The 27023-nt window shown below is 43.5% G+C and overlaps 1 protein-coding gene across 7 annotated transcripts in view; it reads left to right on the forward strand.

Moving 5' to 3' along the window:
• Nucleotides 1–27023, forward strand: part of LOC144798642 (transmembrane protein 272-like) — a 1182125-nt gene that overhangs the window by 966520 nt on the left and 188582 nt on the right. The window lies entirely within an intron of this gene.

Genomic DNA, 27023 nt, shown 5'->3' on the forward strand with positions numbered 1-27023 from the left:
ATTTAGGAAATACAAAATTTGTGATTTCCTAGTAACGCCTAAAAAAACTAGGAAGCGTTAATAGTAAATAACTGAAAATATGCTACTGCATTCCCACCTATGGCCCAAATATGAAATTGTTTGAATTTCATAAATTTCTATTTCCTAATTGGAAACTGCAATTTAGGAATTCCAAACCAAAGGGTGCCTCTGGGATTAAGGCCCCATGGAGGCATCCCGAAATTAGTTTTGCACATGTAAGTGATCATATGTTGTAGGGGCAAATGCGCGCTTCATGTCACATTAAAAAAAAAAGCATTTATTTAATTTTGCTGATGGTTACCATAGACTTTGAGTTGGTGGTAAATGCATTTCCTAAATGCGAATTGGGCAATCCTTATTTGTTTCCTAAATCGCAATTTCTACTGGGTAGAAAACTCAAATTGTGGCATTTTTTGGCCTTTGTACATAGGAAAAAGCGGCATTGCGTTTCTTAATGGACCGAAATTGCTATTTGTCCTGTTAAGAAATGCTAAAAGCTTGCGTTCATCTGGCCCTAAATGTCCCAGCCATTGGCATCAGTGATTCATAAATGCTGTTAACTTGAGGGCCCTTGTGGATGATATAGTGATATAAAGGTGAGGCACATATACTGACAATCTGATGGTCACTGAGAGCAATGAGGCAGAGGTACAGTGATTTCATGACCTGACCGAATGCAGGCTCATCCCAAAATCCCAAACTCTTGAACATTTCTATATAGAAGGCTGTTCCAATGCTTGCAGCACATTCCATACTCTGCCCATCCCAGTCCGCGTGGGCTGCTGCACAAATAGAGCTGAAGCAGCTAATCTCTATTTGGCCCAAACTCGTTGTTCTAAATATTCTTGTTCTCCCTGGGCTCTTGGCAACTTTAGACAGTCAACCAACTTCCAGACAGAAGAACATTAACATCTAGGGTTTTGTCGACATGTGAGTCCTAACATTCCGCACAACATGTGGCGCCATTCTCCTCTGATGCGGGCAAACTTCCATGTGGAGTGGCCAAGTGTTGAAACCTCTTGCCCTTCTTCAGCACCTGCAGAAGATTCTTGATCTTATGATACAAACGTTTGGCCTGATCTTCTCTTCATATGCAGAAAACACTCGACGCATAGAATATGCGTGAATCGCAGTGCAATATGTGCTCCCATTAGGTATCGCTCAGCCACCCATGATATTACATCAGTAGACATTATCTTGTTCAGCGTCCTAACAATAGGTCGATGCGAGGGATACGTTTGAAAGGGAACCAATTAGTATTTTAAACCGTCATGTAGGGAACCTCCAAAATCGGACTTTTGAGAGCACATATTTCAGGGAAAAGTAGAATAAGAAACATAGAAGGAATCCAAATTTTGAGGGTGGTACTTACAAAAACCTGCCTATTGCAGTGTCTCAAAAGCAGTGTTAATGTACTGTGATCAAAAAGAGCATCCTTAAGATCAAAAGAAGTTTTATGTGATCCTTTGATGATTTGGTGTGAATCTAATGAAGATGCTAAAAATGGGATCAATACATTAACATGAAGTATATATTTTTGGTGGCTTCATGTTTCTTTGCTCTATTTCTATCATCACTCATTATCTTCAGACAAACCCCATGCAGCCCCCTGTGAGCTATACCCTAAACTGTCCACATGTGTCCAGCTTCTTGATAATCAGGAATCACCTGAGCACTATACCCAGGTACAACTGCAATTGACATGTATGGCAACTCAGCAGCCCTGATTTTGGCCGTCGAGTCTAGACCCAAGCCCTCTGCAGCCATTGAGGTATAGAATACAGGAGTCCTCCATTGCGCCCATCTCTGGAGCCAATGGGAACTATGAAGACAAAGCCTCTTTCATCCTCACCCAGGCACTTCACAGATACTCACAAGTTGTGCTTTCCTACAATGCATACAGGCTGGGATTCCTTTAGTTCTGTTATTCCTGGATTGTGCCAAAGATCAGTGCTTGGGCCTCCTAGCCCCTCTCGCCTCACTGCTGCCACACTTTGGGTCCAGGGAGTAAATGTTGAATGTGAAAATCCATTGTTCCATCTCAAACCCTTCCATTTCCAAAATCCTAGGCTTTGCAAGCACATGTTTTTTTTTATGGTTATTAAACCCATTTTACGAGTTGAAACATTCCTTGCAATAAACGAAGTGGGTTTATCGCCATTAGTTGTTGAAATGATATGTATCAATGATTTGCAACCGCATTTAGGTTTCAGTTGGCAACAAATCAAAGAAGGTGGTAAGTGGCATTCTAAGGTAAAGGGGTCCACGCCCCCTTCATGAATGAAGTCAGGAGCTCGGAGACAGGAGGCAGATTATTCTGTAGTGGAAACCTTCTTTTTAAAGCGCCACCGGTTCATTCAGGGAAAAAGTGCTGCTTTAGACAAAGTTTCCTGTGTGACAGTACAGGGAGGCGGGGCAGGAAAACACACATCCGCGACAACAGAACAAGAACACGCAACCAGGGACAACACAACATAGTAATTGAGTTTCCACATCCCAGCACTTGTATCACTGACGCCTGAGCCTATTTTACAAATAGGGCCCCTTTCACTGACCTGCGCTTTGGTGCACCTTTAACGGGGTGCACATGGCTCCGCTGGGGCAGTCCACCCTATTACAGTAGAAGTGTTGCCCCCAGCTCGGCTGTAAACACATGCCTTCCTTGGAGCAGTGCATTATTGAAAGACATATCGGCTCTTTGAAGCTGTTGATCCACCTTTCATAGTGCAGAGAGCAACCCGGCCTGACTTGGAAAGGGGAGCAGAGATTCCAATGTTGGCAGGAGCAGTGAGTGAAAACACCCACCTACCATGAGGTACTTGGGAGTTCCCGAATCACCTACTTACCTCCCATACAAGGACACCCTCAGAGTGCCTGACTGTGCACCACCTCTATGTGGCTCACAGTCCAGGCTTCTCCCGACAGCTCTTTTGCCTACACACATACACAGGTCTGTAGTATAGCACAAGGGCATGGTCTTTCCTCACTTGCATGGGGACAATCCCCCCCCCAATGCAAATAAGGGAACATCCTACTGTGACGGTGCCACTGTGAACTATGGAAGAAGGGGCTGCCCAAGCATCTGCTGCCACTTCTATAAGATCAAAGTGCCCTGGTGGTGCAAGAATAGGTGCAAATACCTGTTGCACATCTGGGGCACCTAGTATATTTGGCCCCTTGTCTGTCAAATTCATTTGCTTGCACTGACACCAGGGGAGGAAGCCACAAACACTGTCTGCAAGAACTCACTCCTAGTTTCACCTGGCAGGGAGACAGGCAATCCTAAACTATGGCATAAATGCACTGGAAAGGAGAGACAAACTAAAGTACAAAGGGATCACAAAAACTCCCAGTGAGACACAGGGAAGCCAACACTGGGTCAGAGAGAGATGCATACACACTTGCAGACACAGTGGCTGTGAGACGTTGGCCTGGTATATGATGTCCACTATTCTAGTGAGACACCTTGCACCAGTCCAAACGACCCTTTTTGATGGTGGTAGTAAAGTCAACCTTATAGAAAGCTATCCTAGTGGTGGCTATGGAGAGCAGCCTTCAAGACTTCAGAGAGCGAATTAAGCTAGTTGTTTTACCAATTATAATCCCTTGAGTACCAAATGAAAGCACACCACACAAGGTACATATGTATTTAATCTAAACACAACCCAACTGCACTCTTTATGAGATCATGAGGAAAATGTATAATACAAGGAACTTAGCATACGATAAGTTGCACAGTATACGTTATGCCCTAGGGGCTTCACAAACATACTAAAGTAGTGGTATAAGAACCACATCTGGGATAGAAAGCAGGCCTAGGACCTGTGGAATCGCTGGGGCTTCTAGGAACAACCAAAGGCTAGGATGTAGGAGGCCCTCGGGAGACGCATCCAGTGTCTAAACACAGCCGCCGGTTACCATTTACATTCTATGGGAAACAAACAAGTTACAAATTTGCAATTTAAGGAAGCTTCCGGATGGACTAGGATGGAACCCTTTTAGACTAGAACACTTCAAGAGTCAAGACCCACGGGAGCACCGGAGTACTCACGTTACCTCACCCATGGGAGCCGGGTGCATAGATGCTTTTTGGTGTCAGGTTTCGTCTTCGTTTTCAATGGAGAGCTGCAAAGAAGTGCTGCAGGCGACCAGAGGAAAAGTGTCCGGGTGGATCCAAGGGTGAATTGAAGATCTGAAGAACCTGAAAGCAGAAGGGACAGAGTCTGGGGTCACTTGCCAGTGACCAGGATGGCGATGGGAAGATGCCAGCCAATGTCGGGTGATTTCAGGTGAAAAGGTGAAGTTTGTCTCTTCAGCCACGTGGTCCAGGAGGCCGGCGACGACGTCCAAGAGCAGAATTTGAGCTGTCCCGCAACTGATCTAGTTGACCGCGGTGTCGGTATCTCGATTGCACCCAACAAGCCTTGGCTAACACAACCCACGCAGGATGTCGAGATTGGCTTTGCTGCAGACCAGCAAGGTCTGAGGCACTTCTTCTTTTCAGGGAAGCAAGCCTGGAGCAACCAGGAAAGCAAAGTAGTTTCAAGATTGGTCTTTTTGGGGGCTCACTAGCCAACGGACTAGGAACCGTAAGGACGCGTCAAGCGGAAATGCACAAAGCGGGCCCACGAGACACTTGTGGAGTGTGGGCCTCTGAGCTTCGGAGCAAATGGTGCTCAGGGCTGGGGCTTCAAGCACCCCAATGCACAACTTTGGGATACCTTGGGAAGTAGGTGCAGCTTGCAAAATGCAGGATGTCCAGGAGTTCCAGTCCCACGTCTCGTGTCTGCTACGGGTCTCAGCTTTGCTGGGAGCTTGGGTCAGTATCCGAGATGTCTGGAAGTCCATGTCCTGTTTCGCACATTCTTCGGGATCTGGCGGGAGCCTTGAGAATGCAGACCGGCAAAGATGCAGTTGGTGCCTGTTTGAACAGGGTGGTCCCTCCTTGACCACAAGGGAGATTTCTTCCATCTTCCAGTCGATATGGAATGTCGACGGTCCAAGATATATGTTGCAGAGTTTCGTCCAGGGTAAACTAAAGTCCTAGGGACTGGGGTTCTATACTGATAGTAAGTTTAGGGGTTGGACTTACTCTAAGGTCCCTCCTATGGGTGGACATGGGAAGGGGGTGGTTATACCCCCTTCCCCTTTGTCCAGTTTCGCACCAGAGCTGGGGCTCAGCGCCCCAGCAACCGGTTTGAACTGGGAAATGCATGGAACACCTTGTGTGCCCCAGGCAGTGTCTGAAAAGCATTCCCTGAATGCAACCCACCCTGCCCCAATACACTAAAGCCTGTCTGCGGAGGTGCTGGCACCTCCCTGGACAGGAAACCTATTGTTCAGGCCTTCCTTGCCGGAGTTTCGGCTAGCAGCAGGAGGGCAGACTCGTGTCTGTGGTAGCAACATCCATTTTGTGATGCTGGGGCTCTGTTTAACTTTAACCGGTTGTACCAGTAACTACATGTCTTCTCCCTCTAAAAGGGTGGAATGCTACCTTCGCCGCCAGGACTGGTGGGGGGTAGTATTCCAAAGTATTTGACACCTTACACAACATGTTTAGATAAAGCCAAACCAAAATGAGCTTTAACTGCGAGGATTATAATGCACTTAAGAGTATATGGTATGTCTATATCCTAGAACAGCTATAAGAAGATGGTTCCAAAAGCTGCAGAGGGGCTCAGCTCATGCTAGGGCACCCTCTCATACAAAACCAAGCACTCTGCCTCCAGGATTGTCAAGGCCTGCCATAGGAGTGACTTATAGGTTAATGTGTGTGTGTGTGTGTGTGTATATGTATATGTATATGCATATGTATATATGAACCAGCAATCTTCACCACCTCCGCAGCTGCAGCGAAATGAAGAGACGGACCCAAGGCTGTTGGCAAGGTAAGATTTATTTTGTACCTCAACGGGCGACGCGTTTCGAGCATCACGTGCTCTTGTTCACACACCGTGCACCCGGTCAGCTTTGTTTTTATATACTTTTTTTTGGTGTTGCTCCACCTCTCAAGTGGATCACATGGTCAGTAGTAAACATAAAGAAAATACTTTAATTTACAAAAGGTCCTATTTACATGTTGCAAATTCGCATTTGGGACAATATACATAATATTTGGTAATGCATTTACTTCATTTAACCAACTAGCCTACACAATTATAATGGTCTAGGTATATCAATTCAAAATTAACTTTATTCGGTTTATCACAACCCTAAAGTGTACACAATAAGAAGAGAATAACAATCTAGATTAGAAAATTTAAATACATTTTCTTAAAATTTTGCAGTGTTAAAAAATCATCTTTCCGGACCCAGCTTTGACTATTCATTTTTTAAGAGTAAAGTCTCTACTAATGTCATGAATATTACACCACGGCATATTAAAATGTTCGAAGTGGCACCCATCCAAGTTGTTACCGCCTGTCTGCAGGTGCGAATTTTTAGGTTATTTAGAACTTGTTTCAGCAGTTTTATTCTTTTCTCTTTTACTGCCTCACACGTGCACATTAGATGGAGCAAGCTTTCCGTGTGGTACCCACATAGGCGGCATGTCTTGGCTTGCTGTTTGATTTTCCAGGAAGGAATCAGGTCTTTTGAGCAGTGGTCGCCCAATCTGTATGCCATGAATTTCGCTTTTAACGATAACCGAAAGTGAGCTTCTAGATAAAATTGGGGTTTTAGTCTTTTATACGAATTAATTACAATCCATGCATGGCGGCGTTTGGCTAGTCTCCTTTTATCCTCTGCCAGGGATAGCAATTTTGCATTTAAATTACAAATTTTATTAAATGATGTTCGTTCCAATTGGCTATTCCAAACTTCCTCGATGTTTAGTGTTTCCAGTGCAAGTCGCAAGTAATCACCCCAAGTGTTTAGTTCTTTTTGCTCATATTGTATCTTGATTTCTAACCAACATAAGTTATTTAACGATCCTTTTTCTGATGCTCTGAGTTTCCAGCACCATTTTATAGAAGTTGCTTTCCTTTGGTACTCTTGGTTTTGTAGAACAAATTCTAAACGTATTTGTGCTGGGGATGATCCTTTAAAAAGATTAAAAACTGATTTGTAAACTTTTGTCTGTAGTTTGTTTAAAATATCAGTTTCTTTCCCATGCCAGATTTCCAACCCGTATGACAGGGTTGGGAGCAGTTGAGCTGCCATTATTTTTAAGAGATGTCCATATGAGGGGCAGAGTAGTTTCTTTTGCAGCTGTTTGGAGGCAAAGGTAAGCGATTGGGCTTTGGCTGTGATGTCCCTATTTTGGTGCACCAGTGACCTGTTTCTGCTCAATTTAACACCCAGATATTTATATGTAGTTGTCTCCTCAATTTGTATGTCCTTTGCATACCATTTAAATTTTCCTCATCTTGGGCCCGCTAATCTCACTACCTTGGTTTTTGTTTTATTGAGTTCCAGACCTAATGTGTCAAAATAATCGATTTATTTATGACTCTTTGCAGGCCAATCGGAGTTTGACTTACTACAACGATATCGTCCGTGTATTGCAGAAATTGTATTGGCTCATTTGCCAATTTTGGTGGATGACCATTTACGTGTTGCAGATAGATGTTTAAATCCGCTAGATACAGGTTAAATAAGCTTGGGGACAGCACACAGCCCTGTTTTAGGCCGTTTCTTATTTTTATTTGTGATGATATTCTTTTCCCATCCCCCAGCTTTACTTTGGCCTATGTTTCAGTATATAAGGCTTTAATGGTTTCTATTAGTTTCTGCGGGAGTCCCCATGATTCCAACTTTTTCCACAGGCGGTCTCGTGGTACTCTATAGAAAGCTGATTTTAAATCGATGTAGCATGCCAGTAATCCTACCCTCTTTTTTTCTGCGGTTTCTATTAACATTGCCAATACTGAAAGGTTTGTGATTGAGCCCATGCCTTCCCTGAAGCCGGTTTTGAACTTAGGGATTATTTCATTGATGTTTGTCCATTCCTGTAGATGTCTTAGTATACAGGATGCAAAAAGTTTTGCCTCTACATCAATAAGGGCTATTAGCCTATAGTTCCCTGTTCCATTCTACACCCATTTTTGTAAATTGGGTGAGAAAGGTTTCCGCTCCAAGACCATGGCATCTCGTTGTCCCGAAACAGTTGGTTAAAGAGTGGTGTGAGATAACTTGCCCAGAATTCAGGATCTTGTTTAAATAGGGCATTTGGTAGTCTGTTTGGGCCAGCGGCGCCCCCAGCTTTCAATTTTTTTATCAAAGAGAGTGTTTGTTTCACTGTTAATGGAAATTGGTTTTCCATGTCCCAGCTCGTTGTTTCTTCTTCCGGTTTGTTTGTTTTTTTGTTGAAAGTGACGGCGCTTCTTAATTCTTTTCCCAATAGTGTCTTTTCTTGCATCTTTACTTGGGAATTGGTCCATGTGAATATTATACAGGCTATCGATGTATTGTAGCCATGTAGTTTCACTGATTCCTATATTCTGCCGCGCTCCTGTTCCTTTTGATAATTTATTGATTATGCCCCAAAATTCACTGCTATTTGGTAATTTACTTGTCCATAACAGGTCTTCCCATAGTTTTTCTGTGTGTGCCCTTTTTGCTTTTCGGCATTCATCTTTATATCTTTTTCTCATTTTTTGTGTCTCACTATTGTCAAATTCTTTTCCCATTCTGTTTAATGCGGCCTTTTGTCTCAAAGCTTTGGCAATGTTCCTTTTTTTGTCTCTTAGCTTGTAGGTATACCATGCCTCTTTGTTGGAGTCAGGTGCACGGGTCTCTACTGACTTTTCAGGGAATTTGTCTAGCAGCAATGTGTGTAAATTCTCCCAGTCTTTCACCAGTGAATGGGGTTCCAGGAACGATGTAATCTCTTCGTACATATACACTGTTCGCATTATCTCATTGGTTATGGTTCCTTTCCATTTTAGTTTCTTTTGATTGAATACTTCCGGAATTGTGACCAGTGACACTGTGGTAATTTTTGATGGATGTTTAAATTTAGTATGGTTTCTTGAGGAAAATGGTCGCTCTCCGGTCGCGGTACAATGCTGAACTGATCAGTTTGCTTTATGAGCTCTTTGCTGATTAATGTATAATCTATTGTGGAGGATTTATTTCCGCACAAAAAGGTGGTACTTGCCGGTTGATTACCCCTCATGTTTCCATTTAATGTCACTAATCCCAGTGCTTCTAAATCGTTTCATGATATTTTGATATTGCTTTTCTTTCCCTTAATACTTGTCAGATTGCAATTGAAGTCTCCTGTGATGAGTATCTCGTAATGTTGATGTGTTATTTGTAATGTTTTTATTATGTTGACTAGTTCAGACAATTTTTTGACTTTTGTATGCTTCTCGGGGTGTATGTATACGTTTACAACCAATAAATTCCACCCAACTCCATTTATAGGCCGATTATTTTCTAGTTTTATAACTTGTATCCAGTTTACTCCTGCGTCCATTGTCTCTGTCTTCCAATTGAATTTATTTGTTATATATGTAGATAAACCCCCCCCCTTGGATGACTGTACTTAGAGATCTTTTCCGCCATTTCATGATGTTCCTCATATCCAACAATATGTCTTGGGATGATGTTCCATGTTTCCTGCAGGAGGATTATATCATAATTACACAGAAAGGTAATGGTTTCTTGGTCTTGTTTCATTTCTTTGAAACCATGGAAGTTCCAGGAGCAAATTTTTCTTTTTCTTTCACATTTCAATTGTACCTGGATGTTTCTCACTTTACTCTTTTCGGTCCCGGTTTTTCCATCAGGATTGGTATGGGTTCAGTGCGTGTGGAATCCAAGACCAATCCTGATCTTCCTCGGACTGATGGTTTAGGTGTCCTTTTAAACTGTTGAGCTTGGATTCCCTGCTAGTTTGTCGATTTATTGACCTGCTTCTTGCTCCTATTAAAATAGAGGATGCTTTTCCTTTTACATTTGGGACTTTGGATGCCACATTGTTCAACAGTGGATATGGGTACTTTATAGGCGTTGGGTATGCCAATATTATTCCCCATGTTGCAAAGACTGATCTTGTTGAGAAGATGAGGTTGGTTATCTCTTTTGATGCCCAAGTTGTACTGCTTATTTCCCAGTCAGTATCTTTATTCATTTGAACAAATTCTACTGCTTTGAGGTCATACGTTATTTCCCTTAATTCCGGAATATCTCTGAATAGCCGCAATATGTTACCCCGGTTCAGCGCGTCCATCTTTCCTTTTGTCTGATATTCTGGTTTGAATAATAATTTACGACCCGACTCTATTGGGGTCATTTGATTTTCCTGGTTCTCCCTAGATTCACTATTTTCCTTTATTTTGTTCCAAGGGTTGTTGTGTCTTAAGCATTCGACTAATGGGCTAGACCCCGGTGAGGTCCCCTCTTCCTTATGGTGCCATGTTTCTGGGTCAAATGTTCTGAGACTCGTAATGGGTCTCCCCTTGTCCGTTTGTGTATTTCCTGACTGTGCCTTACATGTCCTTCCATTTTTTCCTACTTTAATTTTTAGATTGACATTCATATTTGTGCATTGTTCAGCTTCAGTCTTGCAGCTGGTTTCTTTTTTAGGTGGGTTACGTTGGGTTTCTTCTTTTCCACCTGCAATTGGTTTTTCATGATCTGGCGTTTTTAAGACATCTTGAATTTTTTGTGTTTGATCATAATCAGATGTTTTTTGCTGCTTGTGGTCTAAAACCTTCTGATTGTTTACTGGTTCCTCCAATATGCTTTTTATTATTTGTTTCTTTTATTCCTGCGTTGTCTTCATATTTTGATTTGCATTTGACGTTTATCTGTGTCTAGAATTTCTCAGCGGTCCCGTATGTTCTGATGTGAATGCCGTATGTTCTGATGTGAAAGCATCTTGGTTGTTTGTTTCTATTTGCTCGATTTCTTCTGTCTGGTCAATTATGCTTTTTTTCCTCTTTTGAAAATATGGCATACATTTTGACTTTCCTGTTTGGTTCTAATAATGTTCTTTCTGGCTTTCCGCGCTCGTTTCCGCTGTCTTTTAGTTTGCTTTTCTATTTTATCTGTTAACCTGGATGTATTTCCTTCGCCTTGTCCGTTTTCTTTTATATCACTTTGTTCCGCCCAGTTTGTACCAGTGTCCAAATCGATAGTTGAACTCGTTTTTTTATACTTTTCAATCTTTGAGGCTTCTCCCTTGTTTTCTTGGGAGGGGATTCCACCAGGAGACCTTATTGTGCGAGTAACGCATAGGATTTCTGACCGTATTTCTGGTAGTGAGGCCAGTTTGTCTATTATCTTCCCGCAAACAGTGTTGATCAATTAGTTTCTTATTTGATTTGTTTTCATTGTTTATTCCTTTTAAAATGTGGGCTGAGATTGTATCCAGTTTGGTGTTTATTCCCACTATATGTGTTGCGATTAAGTTAATTAAATCCACCTGGACATCTAGTTTATTTGATTGAAAGTTCAAGACATCGATTGCATACTGTAAACTTTTTAATAACGATTCACTCCAGGGAACTGACTGTTTGGGATTTGGTTGCATCGGCGCCCCTGTCATAGAATCAAAACCACTGGCGGAGGAAATTGTGATTGGCGATAGTTTTTTAAGTTTCCTTGGGGGTGGCCATTTTTTCCATTTTTATGTCCATTCCATCGGGTTGGGCTCGGAGTAAATTTTATGGGGGTTAAAACCTTCCCGTTTTTCACCCTTATTCCTTTTTTCCGGTGAGTCTATATCTGTTTTCCAATTTTCTATTTACCCCCAATTTCTCCTCATCATTTTGTGTTTATTTCTAACACCTTCATGAGCTCCTCTTCCTCAGAAATTGAGAAAGATCTTGACCAGGCTGAATTTTGTACGCTTCCCTGACATTTCACTTGACATCCGATTTGACTTTGATCGTTTTCTAAAGACAGACTTTTCCCATTTACTTCTTTATTCGCCTTATTCGCCTTATCTGGTGTGGACATAAGTTGGCCCATTGGTGCATGAATCTGTGCTGTAGTTTTTAACAACCAATTCTTAATCGCTGATTTTCCTTGTGACAATGAACCTGTGTTGCCCTCCTGTTTTCTATTTTTATTTTGCAATTGTGGTCGTTGTGAGTGATGTGATTTTTCTTTCAGCGGATCCCATTGTGCCTGGGTTTTTCCCTCCATTTTGTTCGGTGTAATTAAGTTTATTGGTTTTATTGGGCTTTGTAAACTTTTTTCTTCCTCCTTTGTCGAATAAAATACCTCCATGGGTTTTTTTAGAAACTGAAATTTATGCCTTGAAGTGCTCTCCCCAAACTTAAATGGTTCTGGCGTGGGGATTGGGATAAAGTTATCTTGCTCCATGCTTAAAGACTCCTTTGTTTTCTTATTTGGACCCTTAATTTGTTCTTTTTTGACCCCTATTTTCTTGTTTTTATGTATTGGTGCTTGTCGAATTTTGCCTGACCGCATAGTCCTGGTTCGTGTTGTCAATCTGGTTCCTTCTGGTTGGCTGACCTGTGCTGCCAATTTCTGTGCTGCTAATTTCTCAAATGTTTCTATGGTTCGATGAGTCCTAGCGCCTGGAGTAGATATTCCTCATTTGGGGTGGGGTTATGGATCAACCCTTAATGCTACCGGGACACAAGCTCGGCAGCGCCTCCCTTTTGCTCCCTTACTCCAATATAACGCCTGGATGGTAAAGGCAGGGGGCTTCTTGTGGCTTCTCACCGCCTCTAGGTACTCTACCCCCCCTGTTTTGCTCTGTGACGAGCTTTTCTTGAATACTATGTGAGTTTGTAAATTATTTATAGACTATTTGTTGCCTACAGCTAATATTACTCACGTCTTTTGCCTTCTTTTGCCTTCTTTGCCACTGCTCTGATGCTGCTGACACTGTAATCCGGCTGTCTGTCCCCAACTGCTGTCTCTCCAAGACTCTCCGAAGTCTCTCCGAAAGCCTTGCCGCTTCCAGTGCCGCTGACACCATGGGGGTAGGGCGGACTTCGGTCTTCAAGGTTTTGATGGAAGTCTAGGCTCCTAGCCCCTCGCTCCTGGCTCCTCGCTCCTCTACTCTATTCCTTGGGACATCCGCGTCCTCCGCACTCCACTCGTGTGCGGGTGTAAATGCAGGTGAGGGTTTTTGGTGTAGGGTGCAGGACATGGATCTTAGTACAGCTGCCACGGGAGCGGGCGGTGGGGCGTGCACCGGCCGACCATCTCCTTGCAGCGGCTCCGCCCAGCTCTTGCCGCTCTCTTGCGGCACCCCTGCAGCTCCTTTGCCGGCTCCCGAATCCACAATTGTTTGTTGAGGAGGGGCAGGGGGTTGCCGGCACATTTGCTGGCCACTTGCTACCGCTTACTGTTTGCCTGCCGCGGGAGCCTTCACCTCGACCGCGACTTTCCTGGTTCTTGCGGACCCCCGGCAGCTCCGGCAACACCGCGTCTCACCCCTCGCTTCTGCTCTGCTCCTCCGCTCACCGCTGCTCGCTGCTCTCACAGGTGTGTGCAATCGCCAGCAACTCTAACCACTTCCCTCTCAGGCTGCAGACTAGTAGTCAGAGCGCCATAGTGATGCCTAGGTATATGAGGTTTACGGAGTTGATTTAAGAAACATATTTTCTGCATGAATGCATTGACAGTACCTATTAACAAGCACATGTGTACTAAACAATGTCACTAAGGAGCACTATGTAGGCCATTCAATTGTCGTGATCAGAAGTTGATCATAAATACATAAAAAAACATAGAATACATACTTTGTATCCCATATATATAATTATTGTACATAATTTACAATTTATTTACATATAACTGCTTAAATGCACGTTCTAATAAAACATATCACTTGATCACCTATTGATTTTCTGAAATGTCATGTACCTACAATCCTGCGCCTTCTAGGGTACTGTTGTGTATACCACCGCTATGACTCCTTGCCTCCTTGTACTGGGCATATGGATATATTATTTCCCATAAATACAATGTTGTTTGTTGGACCTTACAAGACCTGTGTTGCATAATAATTCGTGACTTCAAACGTGATACCCTCCTCTCTAAAGCTACAAAGGTAGGTTGATCTATACAGTGAAACAACTTTGTTTCACCCCTTACAACATTTCAGACCTCTGTATCCTTATCCTAAAAAACTAATTTCAAATATAGTGTATACATACATATTTAAAAATGTGGATAGCAACTAACAATAAAAAAGAATTTTATATTTCTTCAATATTTACAATGTGCGGTCTGATGTGTTATTTCGGGCTAAATCATTTTAGCTTTTTCTCTGTTACTCTTTTGTAACCGCTTTCCAGCATAGCATTACATCACAGAGCAGGCCTCTTGATTCACTGATTTACTTCTGTTTGGAACTCCCCTAATGGTGGAAACATACATTTTGAAATTTACGGTCAATATGGAGCTTTTTCAACGGAACGCCAGAAAAAAATAGTCAATTGATTCTACAAAAAATTATGCAGATCTTCCGTTGTATTGAGCCCGTTCGGATATTTACTATCAAGCTCCACTATATATTGCGTCTCCCTTCTTCTCAGGGTCTTCTCTCTCTCTATCTCCTCCTCTTCTGGGGGGCGCCACTGCGTCAATCACATAATAAGACACGTCAGATCATTGTTGTGTGTGGATCTGAAGTGGCGGGCTACTGGATGGGCACTGTCATTGTTTACTATTGCCCTTAGGTGTTGTAATATCCTGACGTGCACCTGTAGTTTAGTGCTGCCTACATACCACATGCCACAGGTGCACGTCAGGACATACATTGCATATTCACTATAACAGTTGTAATTGCCACTAATAGCTGTGCTGACCTTGGTGAAGGGGGTATTGTAATGTGTGGTGTTGATACCAAATTTACATGCCCAACACGTCAAGCACTTAAAAAAGCCATCTTTGAGTTTGAGCCAGGTACTGCCAATACCTAGCTCAGGGCTCGTTTTGACTATTTGATTGTGCATGCTTCTGGCTTTCCTATATGTAATGGTTGGGGTTTCAGGAAGTCTTTCATTGAGGATCTCACCAGTTATTATAATGGGCCTGTGTTTTTTGACAATGGATTTTAATTTGTCTCTCCTGCCTGCTAAAAGATAAAATCAAGCGCGGAGCTTCATTGTGATCTGATTTCTCCAGGACCTTATATGGCAAAAGAGATTCCCTGGATCTTTCTTGACTTTTAACTAAGGCCCTTTGCAATGTTGTATTACTGTATCCCCTGGCTCTTAATCTTGCCATCATTATTTGAGCTCCCCTCAAATATTTCAGGAGTGCTGCTGATTCTTTTCAGAGGCAACAGTTCCCCATAGGGGATACTTTCAATCACATGTTTGGGGTGTCCACTGCTGGCATGCAAAATGCTATTTCCTGCAGTGGATTTGCGAAAAAGTGATGTGACTATGATGTCGTTTTCCACTGAAATATCTACATCCAGAAATTCTGACTTGAGTTTGTTAATGCTGGAGGTAAAGAATAAATTATCTTGATTTTGATTTAATGCATTGACGAACTCTTGGGCACTAGATTCGTCACCCTCCCACACACAACACATCATCAATGAAACGCATCCAGCATTTCACATGATTAAAACCGGGTGTGACGATGAGACTCCACTCCTCCCACCAGCCTACGTGTAAACACGCATAGTTGGGGGAGAAGCAGGATCCCATCGCCACACCCCTAACCTGTTTCCAAATGTCTTTCCCAAACATAAAAAAGTTATTATGGAGGCACCAGTTCACACAACATCTTATTGGGGCCATAACTCGCACGTTCTCTGTCCAAGATAATGTTTGACAGCCTCGACACCTTTGGAGTGATCGATGCAGGTGTATAACGACTCGATGTCTAGAGTCACAAAGCACCAATCTTTTTGCCATTGAATTTGATTTAACTTGTTCAAAAAGTCTCCTGTGTCTTTTAGATAACATGGCAAACTCCTAACCAGGTCTTGAAGAAAAAAATCAATATAGCAAGAAATATTTGCACTGATGCTGTTGATGGCTGATATTATTGGTCTTCCTGGAGTCTGTGTCTTCATCTTATGCACTTTCAGAATTTAATACAATATCGGTATTACAGGTTATTCCACGTGCAAAAAGTCAAACTCAATTAATGTTATAGAGTTCAGTCTTTTGTAGGATAACGTCTTTTTCAGTCCTTCTCTTGCTTTTTTGTAGGCCAGTCCATTGGATCTTATGTAGCAATTAGTGTCATTTAATTGTCTCATGGCTTCAATGGTATAGCCCTTTCTTTGCCATAAAACAATATTTCCGCCTTTATCTGACTTATTTATTACCACCTACTGATTTTTGTTGAGTTTTTCCATTAGTGTTGGATATTGTTTCTGTTTGAAAGACTGGATGTGCCTCTGGCCCCCCACCTTCCGATTGAGTTTCTTTAAATCTTCCACTATACATTCGTGATAAATATCCACAGCATCTTTAGGCATAACAGGCATGAATGTGCTTGATGGTTTGAAAGGACTATCGCCTGCTCCTTTCTGTCTTATGGCAATGCCTTGTAATTCCTGCTGTGCGCTGGGGGTTCCGTACTGTCAGAGCTTTTTGTAGATTTGTGCCAATCGCCCAGATCACAAAGTGTAAGTAATAGTTTAGCATCTTTTGCGGCTGGAACTGAGGTTTTACGACTTTGTGGTGGTTCGGTGTCATTTGGTCGTTAACCCATTTTAGGGGATTATTCAGTAGAGAAAAACTTTTTTAGTTTGAGCTTTCTAATGAAGCGGAACAAATCTGCTCTTGTATTGGTGTAATTAAACGTACTTTCAGGGGAGTAATTTAACCCCAAGGTTAGAAGCTGTTCCTCCGCAGCAGTTACATCCAACAAATTGATAATGGTACAGTCGTGTTACTTTTTCTTGTTGAACCAAGGTTTCTTTTTTTTGTGCTTGTTGCTGCTGCGGCTTTACACCTTTCTTCTTGCCTTGCGTTTTGCGTTACGCTTTTTGCGCAGTTGTTTCATAATCTGGGGCGGAGTGTTTGTAACCGCTCCTCCACTAAAAAAATCAATTTCTTCACCCAAATCAAGTATTCTACTAGCTGCTCTTCCTTCTGTACTGCTTAAATCTGAACCAGTTGCGCTGGATACACTTGTAATTGAAACAGTATCTGCATCCGAATCCGCATTGATGCCAGCTTGGCTATGAGCACTCTGAGATTCCCCTTCATTTGCGCCGCATGAGTTAATTTCAGTTGTTTGGCTGCGTCATATTTCCGCCAAAAGGTATAAAATAGGCCCAACTCTAATCCTTGTGGTCTCTCGCAAATTTGTGCACTTTTCTAATTTTGATTCTATCTTCGTGTTTGCGGAGCCTTTCACTGATTTCTTTTCGTGTGGTTTCAATTAATGACTTGGCATCTGCGTCGGTTATGCTATCAAGCTCCTCATTCAATTGTTTTATTTCTTCCAGCAGTTTTTGTCGGTCGAGTACAGCATACTTGATTAGTATGTTCACCAAATTCATTGAGGCCAATAAGTTGCTCTCCCCCCCCCCCCCCCCACTCCTTCAGCATCGCGGGGTTTGGATCCTCAAAACTTGGAGCTAAAAGTATTTGTAAACCTCGTGGCACTCTACCCGCTTCTACATTCTTCGTGAGAGATTTGTGTTCCCACCACTTTGTGATCTCGGACTTATTTTTTTTTTCTCCAGTGTTTTAACCTCTTGCATGCTCATGACGAGCTGAGCTCGTCATGAGCCACGGCGCTCCGGTGCTCATGACGAGCTCAGCTCGTCATGATCCGTGGAACGCTCGCATGCGGGGATAATTACCCTGCTGTGCTGAGCGTTCCACGGCAGGTAATGCACCTGTGACGAGCTGAGCTCCTAATGAGCACAGGAGCGCCGTGCCTCATGACGAGCTCAGCTCGTCATGAGCACAGGAGCGCCGTGCGCGCCCCCCTCCACAGCACACCGGGAAAATAACCCCCTCAGCGAAGGGGTTAAGTAACTGCTTAGCGTCCTGCTGTGCATTGCTGGGTTGGCTGATTTGCGTTGTAGTGCTGTTACTGCTCTGCTGTTTATTTTCAAACATACACTGGCAACATCCAAGCAATCATGCAAACGACGGATTCACGGACATGAAATTAGCTGGTTTGCCGTTATAGAAAGCTGATTTATTAGACCATAAGGTGCATGTCTGGAGATGCGTTTCGGACACCAACTGTCCTTGGTCACTCAAGTTGTAATACAACAAACAGGAAATTTAAACACACAGGCACATCCAAAATCACGTGATCGGCAGGAAAATAAACAGAGAAAATACTTCTCATTATACACTGAGAAGACCTCTATACATGTAAGTAAAACTGTTTACCCTGTTGATGTAAGTCTATATCAATATTAGTTATTTTGAATGACACATGGCTATATAACTATACATCGAACGTATGATAAAAAACATGCACAAATACATAGTGAATAATATTCCGCAATGTGGACATGGGACTCAAACATCAATATACATCATCATTTCTATTCAATATTATTGTGCAAATACACAAATCATCACAATTGTATGTGCAAAGACCGTTGATGTAAACAATGGGTTATGAAAAAAGCAGCATGTTATTTCAATGTGCAAATACGCCAATATTAACAATTGCAGTGCAAAAACGCTATGTAAACAATTGATTTAAAAAAGCTTTTGTGCCAGTGGTCCATGAATGCTAATGTAAACATCCGAATGTGCAAAAAACGCTATTTGTAAACATTTCATATTGGATACTAATACCCTCATCAGTGCAGAAGCAAGCATATGCAATAAGCGAAAAAACAGTCCCGTACCAAACTTTTGCGGTAATTAACAGTTCAAGTCATACTTTTCAAAAAGCAAATAACGCCATGTGTACATTTGCTTAATCATAAAAAATACCAGATTATATACTATACCCTGCATGCACGTTAACGAAAATATGCCTGTTCAATACTTGAGGGTAGTGAAGAAAATGAAAATAAATGTGAAAAAAAGTGTTTAAAAAATAATCAAAGAAAACCCCCCTAACCAATAATGGTGATAAAATATGGGAAATGCAGCAGTCAACATGTTGAGCTGGCATCCATTTGTCCAAATGCAATGTCAATATCATAGTTCCAATACTAAAAATGATGAACATGCATCTAATGCACTCCCTCCCACACAACATATGGTAGATCATGTTCCTATCAACGAATTAAAAATACCTAAGAAAACTCTCATAGTAAAATGGTGCAATCAACCATGATAAATAGTCCAGCAATTCAAAAATGTTAATCTAGGAAAGCACAATTCATATCCAAGATTGGCCAATCTCCAAGAGATCTATAAGGGGAGACATAAGAATAGGAAAGTTGGGTAAGTCGCAGCCCCTATAATTAAAGAATTGTATAAATCATCCCCTGTATTCAATCCAGAAGGAAATATAGTATCCAGTTCTATAATGTATTTGGATTCTAATTGACGCAGTGCTTTTTCACGATTCCCTCCTCTTATTGGGGGGTACTGCGTCAATCACAAAGTATCGTAGACTTTGAAGGTTGTTTTCATGTTCTGCTTTAAAATGTCTAGCGACTGGATATGCTGGATCTGAGTTGACAATTGCACGCAAATGCTGTAATACACGCATATGTAGGGCTCTGGAACGTTCGCGCTCTTGCGGAGCAAATTGGAGATTGCAGTGTGTCTAGTGTCTTTTGCTTTTTAAAAGACTGGATGTTGAGCGGTCTGCTCGTTTTAAAATGGCTCATACTCGTCTGATTACGAGACGATGGCACTCCACTTACTTGCACTATAAAATTATACCCTCTCACCCGCTGCTCGAGCGGGATTCATCGCAACCTGCACTAACACCGCCATCTTGGGAGGAAAGGTTGAACACTTGCCCACTGGGCAGCGCCATTTTTGAACGCTCTCTAGTGGCTGGGTCAGGGCTCTCTGCCCAGGATATTTAGCTGGGGAAATGCAAGCGCGCGCAGCGGGTGTGCCGAAGGCGAACCAGAGGCAAGCCCGTCTGCGCCAGGACGGGGCTAGGGGCAGGAATCTCTGTGCAATTTAATCCGGGTAACTATTGTTATAGCAGGGACATGCTATTAAGGCTTAGAGATGCTATGCAGGATAGTTGTGTGCATATCATTCTATCCGAGGCTGAAACCAGGCATTGTCCTGATTGTACCTTTTCACTCTTGCCCTTAGAGCCCTCTCCTTCAAGCATGGATGATGTTAAATCGTTCTCTCTCCTACACCTCAACTGCAGGTATCTGACCCTGATATTGTCCAGGCTCTTTCTGCTAACTATGCCATGGCTAGTCCGGATCGGGAAGTTTGTCGTGGAGAGGGAATTGCTATCATTTATAAAACTAACTATAGCTGTAGATTGGCTAAGTGCTCTAAACTGGATTGTGAGAGCCTTTCCTTTGCAATTGGTTTCTCTCCCACCTGTACTTTTTCTGGAATCCTTGTATATCGTCCTCCAGGGGGCCATGCTAATTTTTGTAACCATCTACCAGGCATTGCCGTAAATCTGGCCTGTGCAACCTCCAACTTCTCTATTATCGTTGACTAACATGCACTTGGACGACTCGGAATTCACCTATGTGCATGATTTCCTAGTAGGCCTTGAAGCCTTCCAATTTAGACAGATTGTAACTGGCCCCACCCATACATATGGTCATCTACTTGATCCGTTCTTTACGAACTTAGACAATATTTTCCTGAAGGAAACTATTCCAGTCCCCTGGTCGGACCACTCACTTCTATCTTTTGTCTGGTCCCCTTTTGACCCGCCACATCTCCTTGAAATCTAAAAAGCTGGGTAGGACCTGGTCCAAGCTTCCAGTGGACGAATGGTTAAACAATCTCCGTAATAGTGTTCCTTTACCCTGCCCCAATCCTATTCTGGCCTACAATGATTTTAACAGCTGAGTCGAATCCTCCCTGAACCCCATTCTCCCTAAGAAAGAATTCTCCGGCCGGGCATAATAAGAAGGCATGGTACACACTTGAGCTTAGATGACTTAAGCAATCCTGTAAGCAGTTTGAACGCAAGTGGAGGAAGTATTTTTACCCTGCCAGTAAGGCAGATTACAGAGCTGCACTTAGGCTGTATAAGAACAACATCAAAGCGGCGCAAGCCAGTTACTATCCGGAAAAGATTGAGTTGGCCTCTAATTCCCCTAGGGAGATCTTCAACATTTTTAAATCTCTCATCACCCCTCCTAGCCCCCTCCCTGATCCAACAAATGCGCAAAAGCGCTGTGACGAGATTGCAAGTTTCTTTACCACTAAGGTCGCCAATATTTATTCGCTATTCCCACAAGCGGAACTTGAAGCACTTCCCTCCCCTCCCCTTTCATATGGTAAGATGGATATTTTTTCTCCTATTTCTTTATCAGACACGGTGTGTCTTCTAGGAAATCTTAAATCTGGCTTTCCATTTGATGTTGCTCCCTCTTCGATCCTTAATTCTGCTTCAGAGATTATCTCCCTAGTCATCCGGGATGTCATTAATTCTTCGCTTGCTGCCGGAGTGGTTCTTCCACTGTGGAAAGAAGCGAAAATCAAGGCTCTTTTAAAGAAACCAAATTTAAATCCGGGGAAATGGGCCAGCTACCGCCCAATCTCTCTTCTGCCAGGTATCAGCAACCTGGCTGAAAAGCACGTTAACTCCCTACTGTCCGCCTATAGATAATAACGCTCTACATCCCACTCAGACGGGATTTCGCAGCAAGCAGGGCACAGAGACCGCCCTCATTGCTGTGATGGAAGAGACAAGGAAAATTGTGGATGTCGGAGGCTGTGCTGCTATTGTATTAGATCTCAGCGCAGCCTTCGACACGGTAAATCACCGCATTTTAATCCAAAGACTGCAGGATGTAGGACTGACAAGGACTGCTCTCCAGTGGCTACAGTCGTTTCTTACTGAGAGATCCTTCATGGTCTTTGAGGAGGAGGCTCTGTCACAACAGACCCCCCTGCAGTAGGGTGTTCCCCAGGGCTCCTCTTTAAGCCCCACAATGTTTAATATCTATATGCGGCCCCTGGCGGACATTATGCTTCCTTGGGGGGGGGGGGGGGGGTCCAGTTGGTCAATTATGCTGACGACACTCAGTTGGTGGTCTCGCTCTGTAATTGTGACACAAGGGACATGAATCTTACATCTTGTTTGACTAAAGTGGCGAGTGGATGGACCGTTCCTTCCTTAAATTGAACGGATCCGAAACGGAAATCATCCTACTCTGACATGCAGACCCCCCTAACTTGGACCCGTGGTGGCCCAGTTGTATTGGCTCTCCCCCTCGGCCCAAGAAACAAATTAAGAGCCTGGGTGTATGGCTGGATTCCAGCCTTAGTCTCGCTGTGCAATCTCGCAAAGTGGCCGCTACTTGTTATGGCTTAATTAGACCCTTGAAGATTTTGCCACTCCTTCCTTTTGATGCTAGGCGGCTGCTGGTCCAGGCCCTTATTCTATCAAGGCTTGACTATGCCAATGCAGTCTATCTGGGTGCCCCTATGGGGACTATCAATATTCTACATGTAGTGCAGAACAGCGCCACTCGACTTCTGCTTAATGTCCAAAGACGTGCCTTCGCCCGGCCAGCCCTTGTTCAATTACACTGGCTGCCAGTGCAACAAAGAATCTGGTTTAAGGCCATGTGCACTGTGCATAAGTCGATCACCGGGAATGGCCCTCCGGTGATCATGGCTATGCTTAATCTCTATCAAGCGCCTAGGACATTGGGATCAAACAACAAAAACCTTCTCCCCTTTTTTTCTTTCATTACTAAATCACTACTGTACTAACCAGTGGTTCTCCGGGTGGAGGAAGCACACAATTACAACCCAATGATGATGCTGTCACGTCGCTAACAAGGCGGAAAACCAAGATATACCACCTATCGAGCCTTGGTACGTGAGTGAGGGTTTTTTATCGCACCAAAACCAAATAATAGAACAAAACCCTGGTTACCACAGGACAACTGTCTCTGAATAAACATAAAAGGATTTTGTAAAAAGGAACCCCCGTGAGTGCTCTTTCTTCTAACGGATGTGGTAGAAGTGAAGCGGCCATTGAATTTCGTGGATGCACCTCCGCGATCAAAGCACCCGTCCGAGAGTGTGCCGGCAAAGTGCAGTGGAGCGAGAAAATGTGTGTGTATATAGATAGATCGATAGAGACTGGTATACTTGTATCTAAGTAAGGGGTGATTACACCACCTTACCCAGGCTGTAATTACAGACCTGTGGTGTCAGTTTGGAATGCCAGCCAGGGGTGGCATAATACATGCTTCTGCCCCTGGTAGACCTTGGGTGCACCTATGCCCTGGGCACCTAGGATACACTATACAGGGGCTCACCAGGGTGACCCAGTAACCAATCTGGTATGTACCTAAAGTAAATGGTGTCCATTTTTATAGAGAAAGCAGATAGACTGGGGCCCTGAATAGCAGGGTCCCAGTTCAACAAAGTCAAAAAAACAACAAAACACCAGGCAAAATGTGGGGGTAACCATATAGTCAGATTCCACCTTCCTACAGTGGCATAAACTGTACCAGGGAGTCCTACGTCTGGGAGAAGAGTATCAGATCATTGAGATACTGGGACACATAAACCGAGAGATGAGCACCTCTACCGGGAGATATAGATGTTGCAACAGAGGGATTTGCAAATGAAATGTTAATACACTTTTGATCTCCCAGGCACCTAATTGAGGAAACCCAAAAAGAGCATCCATAACTGTGGTGAGATAGAGAAGAGGCTACCAGGCTTTGTAGGCTGCAGACAAATTCTCATATAACTGCATGCATAAATTCTCTGTACCAATCCCAATGTCTATGCAATAGGTGGGAAAGACAGCGGAAGAATGGAGCCAGAATGCACAGATGCCTGCCGGTACCTAGATGTGGCCAGAGCAGCAGGCTCCTTGCGGCAGTTCCACACTCCCTAAATTTGCAGTGTCTGCAGCAGTAGTATGAGGTGCTTGAGACCGCATCCTATTGAACATCAAAGGGAACGACAAGAAACCGGAGGACCTCAGGTTGACAGTAGGCGTAACCAAGTACGTAAAGAGTAGTGCTCCACACAGGAGTTTTGAATTGTATTAGGAGATTTCGGAATATGTTGTATTGGCTGACTTGTCATAGAAAGGAAAGATCTCGATGAAAACGGGTAGATCCTGCTGACTCATTGTGGCCCCTTGTGTAGCGCATGCACTCTTGCTGAATGCCACCATGTCGGCGACTTCCATATCTATTTGAATGTGTTCTAAGGAGATAATCTTGCAGGCTTCTGCCATGTTCTCTTTAGCCCACCCCAAATTCCATGGAGTTCCCAGCTAGAGTGGTTACCAGCTTGTTTTCCTATCCCTCAACCATGAAAATAGTCCAAGAAAAGTTGCAAATATGCAAGTGTTCTTGTGGGGTCCTCCACAGCCATGCACAGCTCTACAGTCTCTCGTGAGCAAGAGCCATGCATCAAATAGCAAAGTTAAATGTATATGATATGGAAGCACCTTGTGATACTGATATTGCGGAGTCCTCTCCTGAACTCCCTCAGTTCAAACCATTAAAAGTATGTCACCATCAGAAGGACCAGAGGGTCTCCAATGTGTGCCTACTTAAGATCTGATCTGCATCACCTGTTATGGCCACCATGAGTTTATTTATTTAGGAAGTTTTCTATAGCGCTGTCAAGACCCGGAGGTAACAAAAGTGCTTTACAGTAAGAGAGACCGAGATCTGCATAAACATGACATATGAAAGGTATTAGCATTCAAGGAGTATCCTAGTAAGCGGAACATGATTGTGCTGCCGAACTTCTTTGGTTACAGGATTAGTCGAGTCACAATAGTACAGGGGTTGCTTACTGGCCCCGGTTATCCACAACCGAGGGAACGGATAAGGAACAAGGATTTGAGTTGCCTTTTGAATTCCACAAAAGATGGAATAATTCTGATGTGCTGGGGGATGGAATTCCAGATTTTGGGGGCGTGTCCAGTGAACGAGCAGTCCGCTGTTTTTTTCTTTCTAGTTTTAGGTAGGATGAGCAGGAAGGAGTTGGAGCTTCTCAGATTCTTGGCTTGGCCTGCTTTTTTGAGATTTTTTGCCAGGTATTCGGGTTTGCCGGTATGGAGGGCTTTGTGAGTTAGGCAGGCCGTTCTGAAGTTGCTTCGCACTTCCACTGGGAGCCATTTGAGTTCCTTGACTGCTGGGTAGATGTGATCCGATTTTTTGATGCCGGTGATCATTCTGGCTGCCGCATGTAATGTTGTTTTGATCGGAGCCAATCTCGATTTAGGGATACCGGTTAGGATTGCGTTCCCATAGTCCAGTCTTGACAGTACCAGAGATTGCGTGACCATTTTGAGATCCTTGTTCGGGATGTAGGGTTTGATCTTGTTCAAAAGTCTAAGGTTAGGGAATGCACCTCTGGCCGCGTTCTTGATGTGTTTTGTCATGTTTAATTTGGGGTCTATGATGATGCCAAGAGATTTGACAGTCGGCTAGAGTAAGATTTCCTTTGAGGGCATCAATTGCTTTTAGCCATTCATGATTTGAGGGTTGTCATCCTTGTTCGAGATGAGGAGTGTCTCAGTTTTGTCTGGATTCAGTTTCAGGTGATTGTCAGCGTAGAGGTGGAAGCGGATGTTGGCTTTCCTGAGTAATTTGGAGAGTGGTTCCATATAGATATTGAAAAGCTGAGGCGAGAGCACCGATCCTTGGAGGCCGCCCTTATTGACCTGCTGGGTTTCGGAGGTGAAGTTCTTGATTTTTATGATTTGTGTTCAATTGTGAATGAATGAGGAGAACCATTTGAGAACTACTTCGCCGAGGCCAGCTCTCTCTTGAAGAGCCTTGGTGAGGAGGTTGTGGTCCACCGTATCGAATGCTGCGGAGAGGTCAAGGAGAATGAGGAGGCAGCATTTGTCTGAATCAAGAGATCCGTGGATACCATTGATGTTCAGCATCGCTGTTTCTGTGCTCCATCCTTGTCTGAAGCCAGATTGGAGGGGGTCTAGGAGATTGATGTTGTCCAGATGTTGAGTCAGTTGCAGAAGTACGCAGCGTTCCAGTATTTTGGAGAGTAAAGGGAGGTTAGATAAATGCAAGCCGCCATATCCTTATCAACCACATCTAAAAAAAAAAAAAAAACAAGCCTAGAGTCCAGTTGAGGTCCTCCAAGCTGCCTGTTCTCCAAGCCCTGGTATTTCTGACATGGTGATATCAATTCTAAAAGTACATTTATTATCCACGCCTACACAAGGCCAGAACTCTGAGATCCATCTCAGCAGCTGAAATGGATAATAGTGGTAAAGGGGAAGAAGGAAGACCCAGAACAGCCTGTGGACATGTGCATCAGTTTTGGAAAGGATTGAGACTAGCATACAGAGCGGAAGCAAAGAAGAGCTTCACTAGGAAAAGATTAGTTTGCAGGACATTGACAACTATGGCACTTTTAGAATAGAGACCCAATGAAAAGGCATCTGAAACACTGGAAGCAAGGAAAGGAGTGTAATTCAAGAAAATAAGGCTGTAGAGATGCAGGAAAGGAAGTACAAAAGGAGAGGGTGGAAGAAAGGAATTCAGCTGAGCGGGCTCCAGACTGAAGCACACAGAGGACCCAAACACAACTATACAGCTGAACAGGAGTATCCCATGAACCCTGCATGCGCCCACTGACTTAAAAAGCTAACTTCTTCCTGACCTTAGCTTGATGTGGTGCCACTCTTTCTAAACATCATGCAAAATTTCTTCTTAAAGAAGGCTCCCCTTAGTGTAGATCTCCAGGATGCAATATAGAGTCCATCCAAGGGTGAACTGGAACAGGTGGATAAAGTGCCACGGTACTCTTGTACACTCGCCTGTTGAACAGGGGGCTAACTGGAAGAGCCATCAGTGTATCATGTTGGGAGGGAGCTCACTGCCCTCTTTGGTCTGGTCTTCAGCCTTAATGTTTGTCCTATTCCCCTGTAGTGGCACTGCGGGGCCTAATTCACAGGGAGGACCATGTTGCAGTGGTGCAGCATGGGCGGGGCCACAGAATGGTTACAACGTCCACATAATTTAGGGGCACAACATTTTAAAA

The sequence above is a fragment of the Lissotriton helveticus genome, chromosome 12 (genome assembly GCF_964261635.1).
Source record: "Lissotriton helveticus chromosome 12, aLisHel1.1, whole genome shotgun sequence".
Classification (NCBI taxonomy): Eukaryota; Metazoa; Chordata; class Amphibia; order Caudata; family Salamandridae; genus Lissotriton; species Lissotriton helveticus.